General features: G+C 30.1%; 2 pseudogenes; one reads left to right on the forward strand and one right to left on the reverse strand.

Moving 5' to 3' along the window:
* Positions 1-405: 405 nt before the first annotated feature.
* Positions 406-866, forward strand: LOC149557715 (pathogenesis-related protein PR-1 pseudogene; annotated as a pseudogene).
* A 1134-nt stretch (positions 867-2000) lies between these two features.
* LOC149557716 (cell division cycle 20.2, cofactor of APC complex-like) lies at positions 2001-11444 on the reverse strand (annotated as a pseudogene).
* Positions 11445-19420: the final 7976 nt, after the last annotated feature.

Consider the following 19420-nt stretch of genomic DNA (forward strand, 5'->3'; position numbering starts at 1 on the left):
ATGTAACCGATGCCGTCTGAATATAGAATGGCATAACAGGCCGCAAAACACCAAAACACACTCTCGGTTTTACTTGTCCTCAATGAAAATAACAGAAGCCAAGTAAGAAGGATAAACCGGCCAATATCTCTCCCCTCACCTTATCTCAAATATTGAAATAAAAATATTTTAATAAAGACCAGCAACAATCTACACCAGAGAACAACATGTACATTACCACCAAGAAGATTAGAAGAATACACATCGTCTACAAGGTTGACGTGAATTGTTTCAAGCAATAATGAAAGATGTCCCATTGTAAAGCACAAGTCCACGTAATCACCAATAAACAGGCTATAAAAGACAGGGATATTAGAAGCCTTTTAACGGGCTAGAGAAGTCGCTGATAAATCAAGGCATTTACAAATGAAGTCATACGCCCGCTGGTGGCCTGAGCAATGGAGGGTCGATTGTGAGCTGATGCACACGGGTGGGCCCTATGGCGAGAACATTTGCTGTTGCAGCGGCTCAGAATGGACTCCTCTGGATGCTGTTAATGACTGCCTTGAAGAAAAGGAGTATTATAACTACGAGGTCAACAGTTGTGTGAGTGGTGAAATGTGCGGGCATTATACGCAGATTGTTTGGAACGAAACCCAAGTTTTAGGGTGCGCTAGAGTTGTGTGTGACAGTGGCGATATTTTCATGACATGGAACTATAGTCCTGGCAATTACATTGGTAAAGACCATACTAATTAAAAGAATAATTCTCCTCTTTACTCCCACACTTGTAATATTCTATAATGCATGAGTAGTTGCAGTACATAATCGTATTATATAAGATTTTAATATGTGTAGGCAGTGTGCTACAAAGAGGGGAAGTTTGAAGACAAATTGTGAGACGAATTTTTAATAAATTGTCCTCATTCAAGACAGAATGAAAGTTACATATCATCTCAAATATGTCTTTAAGTGGATGTTCCAATATATTATCTTAAAACAGTGTCTCTATAAGACAATATAGAAAAGAAGTCTTTTTGTCTTATGGAGACAATTATGTAAGACAATATATTAAGACATTCAGTTATATACATATTTGAGATGACTCACAACTTTCTTTTTATCTCAAATGAAGATAATTCATTATAAACTTGTCTCAAAAATTGTCTTTCACACACCCCTCTTTGTAGTAGTAAATTTTTGAAAGTAGCCAGCAATCAAATATGAATGCAGTGAGGTAGTCCAGCAATCAATATGAATGCAATGATAACTTCATCTTAAGATTAGAGAAGGGAGAATGAATATATAAATAGTTTAAGCACAAAAAGAATCAAGAGCTATGCACTTCCTCAACATAGGTGGTGTTTATAAACACCCACCAAAAAACATAGGCACTCCATTGGTTCTGTAACCTACAAAATTCCAAGAAAAATAGATACTTAAATATAAACAGATAGTTAAAACTTTCCCAGACCATATCCAGAGTATATGAAATCCAATCTTGGTCATGGAAGATAAATTCTCATTTTACAAGATCATATGTACTAGTTGTTTAATAAGAAGAGTGTTTCTTATCTTCTCACTTGAAATTCCCTTCACTTTTTGGCCCTTAGAACTTATGGAAGATTCAAAGTTGTTCTTTGCAAGATAATAAGTCAATTTCTTCCCTTGCAAATGCTGCTCCTATAAGAAGAGACTACATACATGTCTATTCCTAAATCTAGATACATACACACCTAGATTCTCTTGTCTCTACCTTGAATCATCCTTCAATTATTAAGGAGTTACAAAGACTAAATATAACTAGAATGTGATCATACAAAACATTAGTAGTGTTAGCATAAAATGTGGTCACTGATGCAACATAAAAAACTACGTCATGCACACCAATAGCCATAAAAATTATTGTAGTACCAACAAGTTCTTACTTAAGGAATATAAATGAATCACACAATAAGAAAAAAAGAATCTAAGATCACCAGAAGTATAAAATTTTACTATTCTATGTAGTCAACAAACTACTAAAGATTATGCATAAAATTATTGTAAAGGATACTTTCTAGATCTTTAGTTTTGGTACTCTTTTAGCTATCATAAGTTCCAAAGGCTTTCCAAAATCTTAAGGTCTCATCTCTTCCAACTAATGCAATAGTATACCCATTTGGGTACTATAATAAAAAATATAGTGAGGGTTAATGTATTAATTGGTTAAACTAAGGAATGAATGCAAATGTATCCAAATTCCAAAAGAATGCATACCTGTGCCATATGCAACACCCTAGAAGCATAGCTAATAAGTTCTACAATCTTTACCATAGATGAATATTTCCATAAAGTCAATTGGTTCTCAATATATCCATGTGCAATCAAGAGGCCATGCTCATGTTTATTCCACAATAATCCACAAACTTAAAAGTTGGTGTTGATGGTCTTAAGGAATACTCCAGTAAGACTATTCTATAACTTAATTGAATAGTCTGTAAGACTTGCACAAAATTCTAAAAGATTGTGCTGAAAATGGCACCATGCCAAGGCTATGACTACACTATAGTATTTTTCCATCCTCTAAAGATCCCAATTTCTAACATTAGAGGATGGCATATACTTTAATCCACACACTTCCTACTCATGGCCTCTGTATGTCTTAACATTGGAATTACCAATACAAACATCATGGAGTATTACTTTGCTAACATTACCACTAGTTGCAAGAATAGTGTCATTCTAGGGAAGTGAGCCTACATGGCCACAATGACCTTTTGAAGATCTCAATTGCATTCAAATGTGATAAAACTACTATGTAAATAATGTAGTACATGAAGACAAGAAAATAAAATTAATACATCAAAAACATCATAATCTTTATCTATCAATTAGAAGAGCTAGTCAATCCAACAGAAACATTTTTCACATTGGGTGCCCAATTAACACTGCTTATTAGAACAACACCATTATCTACACTCAATAGCTTAGAGTTAATGCTCATGTTTGCATCCCATAAGTAAACTACATTGCTAAGAGCTATCGAAAAAATATTACTTTCACTCCAATCAAGAAGATTCAAATGATTATCATCAACAAGATCTAGGGCATCCAATGTTCTATTTTCACATTGCAAACAACTACATCACAAAGTTTTAAAAAAAATGCAATTTTATAACTCTTATTAAACTAGCTAGTTAAAGAGATAATTCACATAAAAATTATGTAAATAATGTGGACGAATCCTTATTGACCTATAAAAAATATTATCACAATAAAGAATATGTCCATGCATTTGAATATAAGAGCACCAAATCTAAAATCTCAATCGAATGTACAAGTTTGAAAAGTCACTCAAGCCATTATAGTAACCATTCTTTTCAAAAGAGAAAATGATATAAACATAAATCCAATTCTAGCAATTGTGGAGTAGCAGGCCCCAGTTTAAATGCTAAATTTGTTTGAAGTGAATACTTACAAACACTATTATGTGCCTATGTGAATATTTTTCATTGTCATCACATGCTATTAGAGCTCCATGAAAAGATATTTCTGGTTTTAGTTGAGTTTAGAACAACAAAAAAAAGACCCATACAAACATTTCCACTATAAAGATTAGATAAATTTATAGTCTTAACTAAAGTACAACTATGAGGTCATTCCAAACAACTAGAACCCCTAAAAAAGTGTACTCTAAGTTTTGTGCAGTTGTGGTCAATCCATACATACCATGGTATCTTGTTGTTCATACCCAAAACTCTCCTTTCTTTCACATAGTGAGCATCCCAGAAAACAATTGCAACCACATGTTGTAGGCTTGAAAACACTACAACAAAAAACTCACACATATCATTTCCTCCATTTATGAATATTGAAATATCATATCCAATTTCTTGGGATGAGATAATGATCTATATACCATATCTAGCATGAAGAGTTTTATTAGAGTCCATGGAAAATACATAGTAAGTGCTGAACTAAGTCTATTGTGATTAACATAGGAAACTAAAATTTGAATATAAGACATAAAATATAAATTGATTATATGAATAGAATATCACTAAAACTATTAGGTTTCTACAATCTATAATTTGATATACAAAATCAAATCAAATATAACCCCCACACTTAGAAGCTTGTCTAATGATACTTTCAACACTTTTTTCCTTTCTATGGAGTTCTAACATTTGGTCAAATGTGTGAAATAATAAAAATAAAATTACACATATCTGTTGTTATGCAGCCTCAAAGATTTAAATAAATAAACTTGCTATCAAGTTAAAAATGGAATGTTTTGTACAATTTTTCTATATCTATTGTGATTCTTGAGAAGAAACACTTTCCCATCTCATTCACCTACACACAAAAATGGTCAGTTGCGCATAGATTTTTTTAAACTAAATGTAGAACATAGGTTGATACATGCATATGCTCCACTGGAAAATTCTCATGTTGGAAACATAACTGCTCTAGCAATTAATAATTAGTGCAACTCAACACCTATGTACCACCATCTCAAGCCTTTTCACCATACTTAATATTATACAAAAATTGATTTCCATACCATAAAAACTATATTACTACTCTTAAAAACAATTATTTGTAGCTTCAAGCTTCACACACATTTGAGTGAAATTTTCAGTTAAAAAACACTTTCTTGACTAAATATTTTATTTCTCTTCAAAAGGTCAATAGAATATGATATTTCAATACATTTTATTCAAGATAAACCTTGCTGAATTCCTCATGTCAGATTTTTTATGGAGCTTACATAACCCCACAAAGATGTTTGAACATTTAAAAATATAGTATAAAGACTAAGCAATAAAATGTCTCTTAGTTAAGGTGACTTCCAATCAACTTAGAGGAGGATAGATCATTGAATCACCAAACAATTACTAGACAATTAAATTTGATACCAAACCCTTAGTAAAATAATTATTTTTCATATTTATATCATTGAAAACGTGTTCTATCCTTACAAAAGGCCCCAACTATTTTTTCTATTTAACTAAGTGCCCACAACCTACACTTCTCATAATAGTGCATCAATGTTTCTACTTTCTCCAAGAAAGATTCCATGAAAACCCCTAATGCATAACAAATATTTTACATCTAACTCATCAAAGGTTCCTGCATAACAAGATCTAAATCATCTTGTGAAGAGTGCAAAGTTAACAAGTTTGCTGCCATGAGAGAAACCATAGTAGAAGAGTGATCCATAGTCACCTCAAGACATGAGAATTGCATATGGGAAAAGGGGCATTTACTTGATAATGTGTAACATGAGAAACAAAGAAATATTGTTTGTGTCTCATATTCCAAAAAACTTAAAATTCCACCCTTCGCCATGAATGAATGACATTGCAAAAAGAAACTAAAACTTGCTCCCTATCGAACCTTTCATGCTCATACTATTACCAAATCATTGTTACAGCTCAACTAAAACCTCAAATTCTACATCATTCAACACTAAAATGCTACAAATATCCTAGAATTTGTACAACTATGTTGTTGCTGCCTTGTGAAGGTTATATCACTTCTACTTCAACTCTCCTTGAATACTTGATTTTTTTGTGTATTGTAGTTCCAACAAGACTTAAAATAGAATTTGTCAAGAAAATTTATGCACATGCAATTGACTTTATGTTAACAATAAAGTTATTGTTGTCCATTTGTGATATTCTTCTCCCTTTCCACTCATATTGTACTACTCCATTGGCCCTGACCCACTACTAAAAGTGAAAATAGACCAAGTAGTATGTCTTTTGCAGTTTGTAAAATGATCATGAATATCTTTACTCTAATTGAAAGAGAGATGATTGCCTCTAGAAACAATCATTGGCTCACATCTTCAACTAGTGGTAGCATGCCATTGTTTTTCCTATATATTTTCATTCACTTGGTCATCCAGATGCCTTAGAAGATTACGACATAGATATATTTGAACTACAAAGAAGGTTTTAGTGCTGAAAATAGTTTAGTACCAAAATTGTTTAGTGCAGACCCAGAAGTTGTGGCCACACAAGCGTGATGAGTGAACAAATAAAGTGGCTATTGTTGACAAGAAATATGATAGTTTTAAAGTTCTATGAGTAAGAGATAAAGTTCCAACAAGGGACTAGTTTGCAGCAAAAGTCTAATGTTGCATGGATATGGATATAGGTACAAATATGGATACACTATAAAAAATGGATATAGAAAAATCATCATTAGAACTATAAGGAAGTGGAGCTATTTCCTCTAATCCAATCTACACATCTCATTCACCATCACATAGTCATCTCTCCTCTAGCTCTACATACCACCATTGTGTTGAGGTGTGCCCAACTTAGTTGTCTTGAAATTTATTATATGCAACACAACATGCACTCCAACAAGATTTTCCACTATCACTAAAGTAAAAACATTCAAATTTAGAGAGTCAATACAACTATATGTGTAGTTCATGTCTACAATAGAGGAACTAGAAACATGTGAGAGAAGAGAAAGGACAAGTTTTTGCAGTGATTCTAATGTCTACAAATTGTCCACCAACTATTTTTCCTTATGCCTAAATGTACACATCAAGCTTGGCTGAACTCTTGGCATGTATAGAAAGTCACATTCACATGAAATGTATAGTTGATATTGGGATGTAATTGAATTCATTCATTCATAGTTGAAATCATGGCAAGTATAGTTGAAGTATAGATGCAGTCTTGCCATATTTATGAATTAATTCATGGACTCAAGATGTGGATGGACCCAATAACCAACCTATATATTTGGAAATTACATAAGAAAGAAGTAGTTCAAGGGTGAAGATGTGACACTCAAATTGAATTCATATGAACCATCAAAGATCAAAGAACAAATTACTAAGTCCCTATAATCTGGATGCATCAAATTAGATTGTAATCAAATGAGTGGTTAACACAAACTTTGGACCATTCTAGAAGTTTATGTTTATGTATGAAGGGACTCTAATAGAGTACTAACCTTCCTTTCCAAGGACAACTTGGTTCAAGGTTATCATGTAATGTTGCAGAATTTATGTTGCAACACTGAATGGTTATATTTGTGTCTTCTTTTTGTAAAAAGATTAAAGAAAACTTCACTAATGAAATAAATAGAACTATTACATATGAAACATACTTGGTTGATGTCAAAACATGGAAGAAATATCTAGATATGAAATCCATGTGTCTAAGGGAAACTTCAATTTTAGGCCCACAACTAGTTCTGATTGAATATTTTTCCATTGCTCTAGTTAGCCATAACTGAACCATATACGAAATGCACTTTACAAAAAAAAATTACATTCTGGCATTTCAGTAAAAGGGGGTCACAAAGGAATATACCCAAGAAACTTATGTGAATAGATTAGAGGCATTTTAGTAAATGGAATCACAAAGGAATATAGTCAAAAAATTCATATGAATAGATCATGAAATAAAATCTCACTTGTATATATTATGTAACTATTAGTTATCTAAGTCTCTACATCAATAATGGACAGTATCATATGCTATCACATTATTGTTTGTCCTATGCTTTGACATTAGTCAGAATAAATTTAGGCTAAGGTAACATGCTAATAGATTGTTGACTAAACAAATACTAAGTTTAGTAGCATTCTGTTGTTGTCAGAAACAAATAATATACTTGAATAGTCAAATATAATGGAACTTTTTCTTCAAATGACACTAACCCAAGAAAACTTAAAACAATATGAAAGGCCTTGATTTGGTTTAGAGCATGAGTATCTTCTGTATAAGGATTTCCTCAAAAAAGGTTTCCTATAGTTAATAGACATCATTGAATGACATACTATTAATTTTAAATCGAACACATTTATGTTTTCTAGAGTTGTTGCAACTTACCACTAGTCAAAGGCATATGGGTCCAATGGTCCAGCTCCAAACACCTATAGTAGATGAACGTGTGTGTCTCACACCATGCACATGAAAATTTTTAGTTTTCATATAACGTTTACATTAAAATTTAAGAGTGAAATAATTTTAAAAAAAAATAAAAGCTAGATAAAGGATGAATGGGAAAATAGAATTATTCCAAAGGAAAACAAACTACAAGAAGGTGGGTTTTATTCTGATTAAATTCATGTTCCACATATGCATTTTATTAGTTAAGTTCCCCCTACCTGATGCTTTAGATAACACATCATGTTTCCATTTGATAAATGTTTCATAGGGTGAGAAAAGATAACATAATAAGACTATTTAGTAGTGATCTTGTACTCATGTTGAGTTATTTACCATCATAGATGTCATTTTCTTACAAATATAAAATAGAAACACAACCTAGGTCGACTATCCAATATGAATGTGAAATTGATGTGGAAAGTGTAGAGAAATTTTCATGAATTCCTTTCTAAAGATTAAGATTATAATTCATTAGCCATAAAATGTTTACATTTTGATTTCCATGTGTTTCTCATCAACTAAAGGAATATAATGATACACTTACAGTGATATGGACTGGCCAACCTTAGAGACCTTCTTACTATATCTTGGGAAGTTAACCAAGTTATCTTTTCTATCATATTTTAGCATAATTCCTCCATCCCTATGAGATTATTGAGTTGTCTTCTAGTCATAGAATAAACACAATTGCATTTTTTAGTACTTCTAAACTAACTCAAGAACAAAAAAATTGTTTATTTTGATCCCTCCTATATTAGAAACTTTTTTTAGTACTTCTGAACTGACTCAAGAACCAAATATATGTTTATTTTGATCCCTCCTATATAAGAACTACCCTAACACCCTTTCATCTGACATCATATAAAAACATGGTTTACAAAATCTTTCCCCCTTTCATTAGTAAAGCTTTAGAAGTTTCTAGTCAAATTTATTTTGAAGAAATCCTTTAATTTTAGATTCCATGGAGTAAACCAACATGACTAGAAGTGGGTGATCAAAGTCAACTCATTTTGAGCATTGTAAATAATATCAACCAAATCTCTATGTTATAATTTTTTTAAATCTAAATTCTACAAAGGATTGCTTCATCAAGAAAATTTTGTGTGCAACATAATCCGGACATTTATCATCAAGTGTGTAGTAGGAATAATCATCACTCATTTGTGTTCTTTGTTTTTATTTATCATATTAGGTTAATTTTATCTCCATTAAATTTCATTGAATATGAAATTCAAAAGGAAGTAATGATGAATTATATTATTCAAGAAATGGTATTCAACTCATTTCTCCCATCTAATTTATACAAGTGAAGAATGTAATGTGAGGTATGTTTTTAATTTGGCATAGTTGGTCACTGAGTGTATAGGTCTCAATAGTCAAATAAATAATTTCTAGCTTCTAATACAATATGGCTAAGATGTAGTGCCTGCCCCTAGATCACATTTCTATTATCATTGTCAAATTCTTTTAGGTTGATTTTATGCATTTATTAGTTTAGAGATATTGGATTTACATATTATGATATTATTTGATGTTTTGGATTACATATATACTTGTTGATTTGATTTCACATGACGTTAATGATGTCTTAATGATTCCTAATTAGTAAATGTGGTTTCTTTTGTAACAATGTTAACGTGATGTCTTTAATGATGATTATGTTGAATTGATAGAGATGCATTATTATATGTACGCATTTGATATTAGACTTGTGATTTTTACGATACTTACCCCATACTTGCATGTGTATGGTGTGCGTGTTTATTTTATCTTTCTGTCTGAAGTGTTTGACGTGGTTAAGGGAGGGAGTTGTAGTCACCTGCTAGTCGGGATCTACACGATGAACCACTCCCCGCCATTGTCTATTTAGTTTAGATATATTATATACATGTACATGCTTGTATTTTATGTAGGATGCAGGTACCAGGCATCGACTTCTCTGAATTGCCAGGATGAGCGTGCCCTATTACAAATACTCAAATGGTGAGAATGGGAAGATAATGATCAGGTCCAATCCTAGCCATAAGCCTATAATACTTGTCCTGTAAGGAGGACTCGTAACAGATTGTCTACCTTTTTAAAACCCGTTAGTATTTTGTGCATATGTTGTTTTGTGAGTCTTTAATGAATTTTCTGTTAATTAAGTCTAATTAAAAGATTAAATTAATGATTTAATTAATGGAAAAATTATTATGACATTTTAAATATTTAATTATATTTAATTAATTGAGAAATTAATTAAATATAAAGAATTGAATTTGAAGATAAAAGTTTTAAGATTAAATTTAGAACGTGATAATATTTATTTAATTTAATAATAATATATTTAGAGTTCATTTTTAAATAAATGCTAAATATTATTATTATTTAAGTTAATAAATATTTATCAAATTAAAACGTTCAAAAATAAATTAAGAAGTGAAAAGATATTAAATTATGAATATGTTTTAAGTTCGCATGAATGAGTTTAAAATATAAGAGATTAATTTAAAAGATAAAATATGTGAACTTGATTAAGATATTTTATTATAGTGCGCATGAGATTAAAGTTAATAAATTAATTTAAAGTAAAGTAAAGTGGAAAGTTAAATAAAGTAATTTAAAGTAAAGTAAAGTGGAAAGTTAAATAAAGTAATTTAACAATTCACTTAACGTGCATGAAAGGAATAATAAAAGAATATTTTAATTAAAAAAGGAAATTAATTGTGCATGAATGAATTAATTAAATAAAATTATTCTATTTTAGAAGTGGTGGTGACAGAAACCCTAAAGGTAATTAGATTCTATATTAGACGATTTTTGGGTCATTATGATGGACACAGGTTTTGGAGAGCAACTGGAAGGGTTTGGAAAAGAAGGGAATTTGTCATGGCTTGAAGATTTTGCGTAGGAATTTTCATCTAGCTATTAGAGTTTAGCATTGGTATAGGTAGGGTCTTGTGTTTTGACCACTGATTGAGTTATGCAACTTTCGTTCTTGTCTTCTTCGTGCTTGTGGATAGTAGAATCATAAATTCTCTGTGATAAACCTTTGAACATTCAATGTTGTAAATTTACTGGGTGTGTCTCTATATCTTTTGTGTACGTAGGGATTAGAAAAGCAATAAGAAAACTCTAGTTTTGTAGATTGAAGAAATTAGAATTTGATTTGAATAGGGTTTGAAATAAAAAGAAGATTTTAGATTGAAATTCAAATGGTGAGAATTATTTTCTCTATGAGACTGCATTTCTTTATATTTAAAAATAATAATAATAAATTATTTATTTAAGATAATATTATAGAAATTTTAAAGGAAGTAAAACTGAATTTATATATATATTTAATTGGTAATATATTTTAAAAAGTTTATTTAAAATAAAATAAAACTAAATTTACAAATAATTAAAAATAAATAAATATATAACAATTACCTTTCTTCACTTACCTACCCCTAGTGGCACTCCCCATGCATCTGCAGGAATTGCAGTGTACTGCGATGCGTTTGGGGCGGTGTTATTAAAACTGCCGCAAGGTTGGCTTATAAAAGCCTGCGGCAACCTTTTTAAGGTTGACTGCATGGCTATATAAAGCCAGCGGCTTTATTATTATATATAGTATTTTTTTTTAAAATTTGTTTTTATTATAATTTTATTATTATTAAATTTTAATTAAATTAAAATTATAAATTATTAAATTTATATTATATTAATTTTTAATTTATTAAATGATTTTTAAATCATTAAATTTGAATCATATACAAATAAAATTTATAAATTATTAAATTTAAATTGTTAAGTTTAGATTATGTTAAATTTAAATTATTATTTGTTAATAATTTTATTGATAAATCTTATTAACATTTAATAATTTAATAATTAATTAATGATAGTAATATAATTACGATTTTATTTGAGATTGTTAAATAATGGAAATTATTTAAGAAGAAGTGAATTGACTTTATTGATTTTTAATAAAATCACAATTATTTTACTCAAAGATCAATAGATATTGCTTTAATAATATTGGTAAATAGTTATGCTAACTTATTACTAAAATTTGATTTAAATCAATTAGGGGTAACTCTATACTTTATTCAAATAAATGATTGGGTTAAGTTATAAGGGCGATATTAAGAATCTTGTATACTTGAAAAACATACATTGAACACAAAATTGAAACTTTACTTGTAACTCAAACTATAAAACTATACTGTTTTGCTTGTATTATCTATGCATTGGATTTTGGTATTGTTTAGATGTTGACCAGTCTAGGATGTACACTAGAGGTTTTGTGAGATTTATGTTATACCATTTATGTGACTGGATGTCATGATATATCTTGTGATTTAAACTGAAATTATGTTTATGAGATTTTCTTGGTGGTACAATTATGTTTACTTGGGTGGGAGAACCATCTTGTTATTAGGTTGCCCGTTAAGGAACCGAGTTTGAACTTTATGGGTGTTGTGGTATGGGACACAACTATGTTTTTATGTGCTTAGGAGAGGTTGTCTAGGTACGTGACTTGGGAGTGGCTTGCATAGGGGTCTGGGACCCAAAGTGGTCAGTACCAGGGTAACCTAATGCAAGTTATGTAATAAGTGATAATCTAGTAATTAAAATTTATGGGGGGGGGGACACACTAAAAAGATAAGTTAGAGATATTTGATCTACCCATGCCTTTAGTGCTTTTATAGACTAAGGATGGGAATAAGAAGAGTGCCTCGTCTTCTTGAGAGGGCTTTTTAGTTTCCATATGTGTGATGTTGAGGGTTCGGGGTTCAAAGTAACCAGTCTAGGGTAACTCAACGCTTGAGGGTCCGGGGTCTATTAAGAGATCAGTCCTGGGTAACTCAAGCAACCATGTGATGACACTCCCCAGTATGTAGCCTGAGTCTCCTTTATAGATCTCTGTAGATTTTGTGTACCTCTGGTGGTGTACTTATTTTTGGATGTGTTTATAATGGATATTTACTTTCATTGATGAGGATTGATGATTCATGGATGATGTACTTTTGACATGTGGCTTTTGACTTGAGGTGATTGTATTTTGTTGACTTTATCTTGTGATCTTGGTATTTGGTCTATACTTGGTTCGTGTATGATGTTTGGTTATGTGGTGTCAGTATTGGATTGAGTGTTCTTACTTTTGGATTATTTTATCTTCTTGAGTAGCATGTGTTACCTTTGAGGTAGTTTTGGCTATTAGGGATACCTTGCCTAGGAATGTTTTATGTTTGATAGCCATATGTGGATCATTCATTATCTTCCCTGCACGGTGGGAGTGGAAGCCTGACTAGGTAACCACGTGATCGGGAGGTAGTGCCTTCTTACCATTTGGGTCCCCCTTCACATTGCTAGCTGTTGGATGTTCGTGCAGAAGATGTACCTTTATCATTCTTATTTCTTCTCTTAGAGACTTCTTTTCAGATGATGTATATATGTTATCATGTATTATGATGTATTGTATCTTTTCTCACATACCCTGCGACATGTGCAGTGGATGTTATTGATTGGATGTACTTTCATTGTATTGTTTATACTTATGCATTTGCTTATGTGATTATGTATCTATTATTTCTTTATGATCTTGAGACATTGTATTTGAAACTTAAACTAATTAATTTAAAATTATTAAATGTGACTCAATGTAAAGGAACTCTTGAGGAATTGAAACTATATCTATATTTGCATATGTGTATTTGATGTGTATGTTCATATTGCTTCTGCATTAATGTTATCTTGATGTTGTTTAAAACTTTTTTTAAAAAAATAGTTCAGTAAACATTGTAACATGTTAGGTTTAATTCTCTTGGGTTCCCGAGCGGGGCATTACATAAGATCTATAAAATATGAAAAAACTCTGGTCTAGGGGTCCCTCATCACAAATGCATATGAAATAAATTCTATAGTAGCTCTTTGTTAGACATGGAGGATATGGTGAATCCTATTCTACTAGAATTTCTACTATGACCACAATTCGTCATAAAAAATATTATTAATATCAATACATGTTGAAGCAATACTAGAAACTGAAAGACTCAAATATTGTTACTAGTTTTATTTGTAAATACTGATAAACAAAAAACGAACTAAAATTGTATTTTCTTCCTCTATTTTTTTTTTACTATGATATGTAAAATTTATAATATGCATAGTTATAATTTTTTATATAGAAACTTTTTCTTTAAAGAGGATAACAAAAAAGGCTATTCTTTTCTACCCATATCTCTTTATTTTTATCACTATTGTAACCACTTCTACTACTCTGTTTTAGATCTGGCCATGAAGGCAACAAAACATGTGGCTCAAATTATCCATGCTTTATCCATTTTTAGATATGAAGAGAAATAAATTTGGAACTACCTCTAGTAATAAATCTACATTCTCATATAAATTATGGGAAGATACTTGTGGGTTTTCTAGTGAATCCTCATTTACAAAGTAGCTTGTAATTTGAAAAAACCTAGAGAAAATAAATAAAAATAGTAATTTACAAAGAAAAATCTTTAGAAATCTTGATTAAGTTATGGAAATGAGATATTTATACATTTTGACCATGTGGGAAAATATCAAAGATTCTTGATCAACATTTTTTTGGGAAAACTGCTTTGTCTCAAAATATATTTTTGGGCATGGTTGGCCACTTGTGTTGGAGTTCTAGTTGTAACAAAATGTTTAGGGCAACCCTCTCCAATCACCCTTCTCAATCTTTTATAGTCCAGCCAAAAATAGTTTGTGCTCCTCCTCACTCCATGGCACCCCTATACAAAACACCTACAAATTTATGGAATTTGTTTATTCCCCCCGTTCACTGATAACAAAAGTCGTAGATGAGAAATTAGAATTGAGTGAAGTGATGTTGAACATTAATTATCCAGCATTAGTTGATGTAAGATAATATTATGAACAAGTCTTTCCTAACTTCTAATGATATTAATCATCTTTGTAAATCAAACTATTTATAATAATAATTCAATCAAGTTATCTAAGATAATATAATGAACAAGTCCTCTCAACTTTAGAAGATAATCATTTTTATCAAGCAGTTTATTTATAATTATATTTCAATCAAGATAGCCTATATCTGAAGATTTATCTTGTAAAGAGATCAAAACCTCATATGCTAATCATCTGTCATGTTAAAATAGAGGCTTCAAATTTTTACCATAGAAAACAACCTTAAAACCTAGGATCTAGAAGACACTTCTAATCTAAAAGTAGAGATAAAACAAATCTTGTTAATAAGGAAAGCACTATTAAAAAAATTAAGAACTTTCTTTGGCTTAAAGAACATGGAAAGCTTACTTTATCTAAATCTTACTTTAGAGTTCATAAATTAATAAAGAAGTTTCTTATGAAAGGCTATCAACTTCAAGAAAGAACTTTTGAATTCATAGTCTTCATGGATCTTTATCATGGATGGTACAAATACTTTTATCTAAATCTTACTTCAGAGTTCATAAATTAATAGAGAAGTTTCTTATTAAAGGTTATCAACTTCAAGAAAGAACTTTTGAATTCATAGTCTTCATGGATCCTTAACATGGAAGGGTACAAATACTTTATCTAAATCTTACTTCAGAGTTCATAAATTAATAAAGAAGTTTTTTATGAAAGGCTATTAACTTCAAGAAAGAACTTTTGAATTCATAGTCTTCATGGATCCCTATCATGGATGGGTACAAAAGTAATGATCCCTTGTTTAGAGCATAAGTATGCAATCTAAATTAACTATAAAAAAACAACACAAACATATACAAATTCAAATGTAATGATCCCCTATTTAGAGCATAAGGATGCAATCTAAATTAACTATGGAAAAACAACACAAACATGTATAGATTTTATTAAATAGGGAGTTTTGGATTTATAATCATAATTAATCCTTACCATGCATACAAATGTATTGACCCCATTCTTTGTTGATTTTAAGAATGCACTCTAAATGAATTTTGGGAACAATCAACACATAAAAATATAGTTTAACCTTTATTGAGACTCAATCTCATTCAAAAAACAATGAGACATAAAAGATGCAAAACACCATAAAAAGAACTCAATTACATTAGAGTTGTTGGAAATTTTCTCACCTTTCTTTCTGCATCTGGATTTGCTAGAAGTATGAATCAATCCATAAGACAAATACCCTTCATGTCCAGCTATTCCAGAATCTACCTCTAAGCTACTAAACCCATGGTATTAAATGAGATCCCCTATACTTACACTCTTTCTCAGATACATATGCACATCCATTGTTGTAAGCTTAACTTTAAACAATTTCACTATTCTAGAACATGTTCTAGAGTTATGTCCATTAGGCCACAATAAGAAGACTTCACACTTTAAGGACTCCTTTGCCATTCACCCAAAACCAAAAAGAGAACTTTTGAAAAAAAATAAAGAAGCCAGCCAACAAAGAATTCCACATACAATAGCAAGAAACATTTGGAATGTGTATATGAATGACTATATAGTATTAGTATTAGGGCCTTATCTTCCTCTTGAATGTTGAAGTCCCTTATAGACCACAAAGTATCACTAAATTTCTCTAAACTAATAAAGGACATTCAAAAAGATGAATGACAATCGAACTATAAATCATGATTTATGTGTCAACATTATTTGGTCTTATTCCAGTCCTCTAATTATTGCAAGGGTGGAGACAACATTGCAGACAATACTAAAGGCACATTGTAAGGTTTTTCTTTTAGTTAATGGTTTCCTAGTTTATTTATTTTTTACCAATTAATACCTAATATTCCACCTGTCTAAAATTCATTATCACATTTGATGATTGCATTGCATTACAAAAACAAAAACATTTATAAATTAAAAATAAATCATGAAGATATTTTTTCCATGGATGTGATGCTTTACTTAGATTACCTATTCAAATAGCCATACACTACTGTTCTACCAAATATTCAAAGCTTGCATAGATGCCAAATTGGAAAATTAAAAAGAATCAGAATTGTCAATCACGACCTATTTTTTTTCTTTATTTACTTTTTCCTACATTAGAATAGGATATTTTGGAAGACCCATCCATCTTTTAGAGTCATCGATGCATCCTCCCTCTTTATCTATTTTTATCAGTTTGTGCCTTCAGTGAGGATAGTTGCATAGCATTACCCAATTGACAGTTTCTTAATTAGTTGAGTACCTTACCACTTGTATCTACTTAAATTAGTAGAGTTTCTTGTACCCTTAGTGAAGCTAGTTTCAGAGCATTGGCACTAAAAGAAACATAAGATTAGAAAAAAGATAAATTATTTTATTGATTTTACAATTTATGATAATAATAGATGGTTGTGAAACATGCATTCTTACTTAACTACATTTTTTTAAGCAGCACAAAATACCAACAAAAGAAAATGCTCATGGATATCCATTCACAATTCTTTTCAATATTAAGATAGTCCATAGACATCATTCAGGTCACCTCTCCTAGTAAACCTACGTGAAGCCTATTGAAGAAATAGTTTTGGTGAGGACCAAGAAAAATATGTTAACATTTCATTCAAAGCATTGGTGTTTGTATATTTAATCTGACTATATTAAATTGGCCTCCATAATTTTTAGAAGTTCGGCTCCTAGATGGTGAACAAAATTCGGTATGGCTAAAATTAAGAGTAAATCTTGTGATTTGAAGAAGGGCACACAAGTAGGCAAAACCCTAAAGCTTCAACCATTCTTTCTATGAGAACCAAAAGAAACCTTACTATTTGTTTTCTTAAATGCAACTAAACATTTTTTACCTTAATTGACAAGTGAGTACCTAAGAGGAGTTTTTCAATCTCAAATCCCATATCCCTTTTCTTAATACTTGTTGTGGGCAGTGTGTAGATGGAGTAGAGCCAAGATTTCCAAGGCTACAAGGTTTTCAACTTTTCAAGATCAGCCCAGCTTTTGATGAAATTACTTTCCAACTTTGATTTCCCTTGTCATTATGTAATTTTGACACAAAAAATAAAAAATTAAAGTTAATAGATAAATAAAATTAAAATAAAAGATAAAGCTAAGACGATAATTATTTTTTGTCTTAATTTTTTTTTTTCTGAAAGAGCCTTATCTTGTAGAAGTAGTGTTTGTTAATTGTGTGGGTTTGCATATAAAATAATAGTAGAAATGATTATCTGTGATACGACAATAATATAGATGTAATTATGGTTCCTCATAGAGTGAAAGTCAAGATTTATTTTTCCTTCTCCACCTTGTTTTCTCGTGCTTGCCCAAAATACTTTATGATTTTGAAAAACCACGTGTCGATCTCTAAGGGTATTTTACTATGGGTTTGCCATGAATGTTGCGGTCTACATCTAACATAGTGCTAAGGACTAAGGGCCCACACCATGACTGTTCACACTTTATAAATAAAAAGATTATAAAGGAGGTATGGACAACGAAACTTCATGTTTTTAGAACTTGTTGGTAGGCTAAGTATTATTGTGATACATTTTAAATTTTATGCATTAACTAGTGATTTTTTTTTGGTTTCTATAGTAAGAACTAATTGATTTTAACTTTTTTATCAAACTAATATGTTGCATAAGCATAGATGTAAATATTTTAACTTTACAGTTTTTAGAAAATATATTTCTAAGATTTGATTGGGTGAATTCATTTAGCTCTTATATGGGTTGAGTTTGATGGATTGTATAGTTATTTTTTATTAAGGTGATTATGATTCATTTTTAATTTTCTTTTAATGTAAGAGGATTGGTTTAGATATTTATATTTTAATATGGTATTTTTTTTGTAATATAATTTTTTTCATTCAATTAAAAATACTAAAAATGTAATATTTGTTATATTATATAACTGTTTAAGAAATATTATTATATATTATTATTATAAAGATATTATGATTTATTTATAATAAAATAGTATCACATGACATATATATGCAATATATATATATATATATTAATAAATAAAATTTAAATTATGATTATAATTAATATCATTATAGAAAACTATAAATATATAATGATTTTATTATTTAAAATATTTGATAAATTATAACAACTTTATTAAATTAAAACTATATCTATATAAAAACTAAAGGCAAGTAATAAGCCATTGTGTGGCACTTGTTTCTAAAGGTGAATAGTGCAATTTTTTGTATTACTAGCAATTGCATTTGGGTGTGTGATGGCATCTAGGTGTGCAATGAGTATTGAAAATAGGAATGTGCAATCAGTTATGGATATCTATAGCAGCCTTACATGCACTATTCCCATCAATGGTATTTTTCTCGTAGACTCATGCCATCTCTAACACCTTAGTATCATATTTTTCATATTGGTAATAATGGTAAATTATTGTCACAAATTGATCATATTAATATAAATTTATATTGATATTGATATTTATAAATTCATAATCCACTATTAACAAAAAAGGACTAATCAAACTTCAAGAAAAGTGCATTTAACCTAATAAGTTTATAAAGTCTATGCATAAGGGTTATAAATTCTAGAAAAAAAATTATAGAAATTTTTTTAAAAATTAGTCATGCAAATGTAATGTATTTTATTGTAAACCTTCAA

Source organism: Cupressus sempervirens, chromosome 5 (assembly GCF_028749045.1).
Source record: "Cupressus sempervirens isolate cs-2001-9-10 chromosome 5, ASM2874904v1, whole genome shotgun sequence".
In the NCBI taxonomy this organism is placed as follows: Eukaryota; Viridiplantae; Streptophyta; class Pinopsida; order Cupressales; family Cupressaceae; genus Cupressus; species Cupressus sempervirens.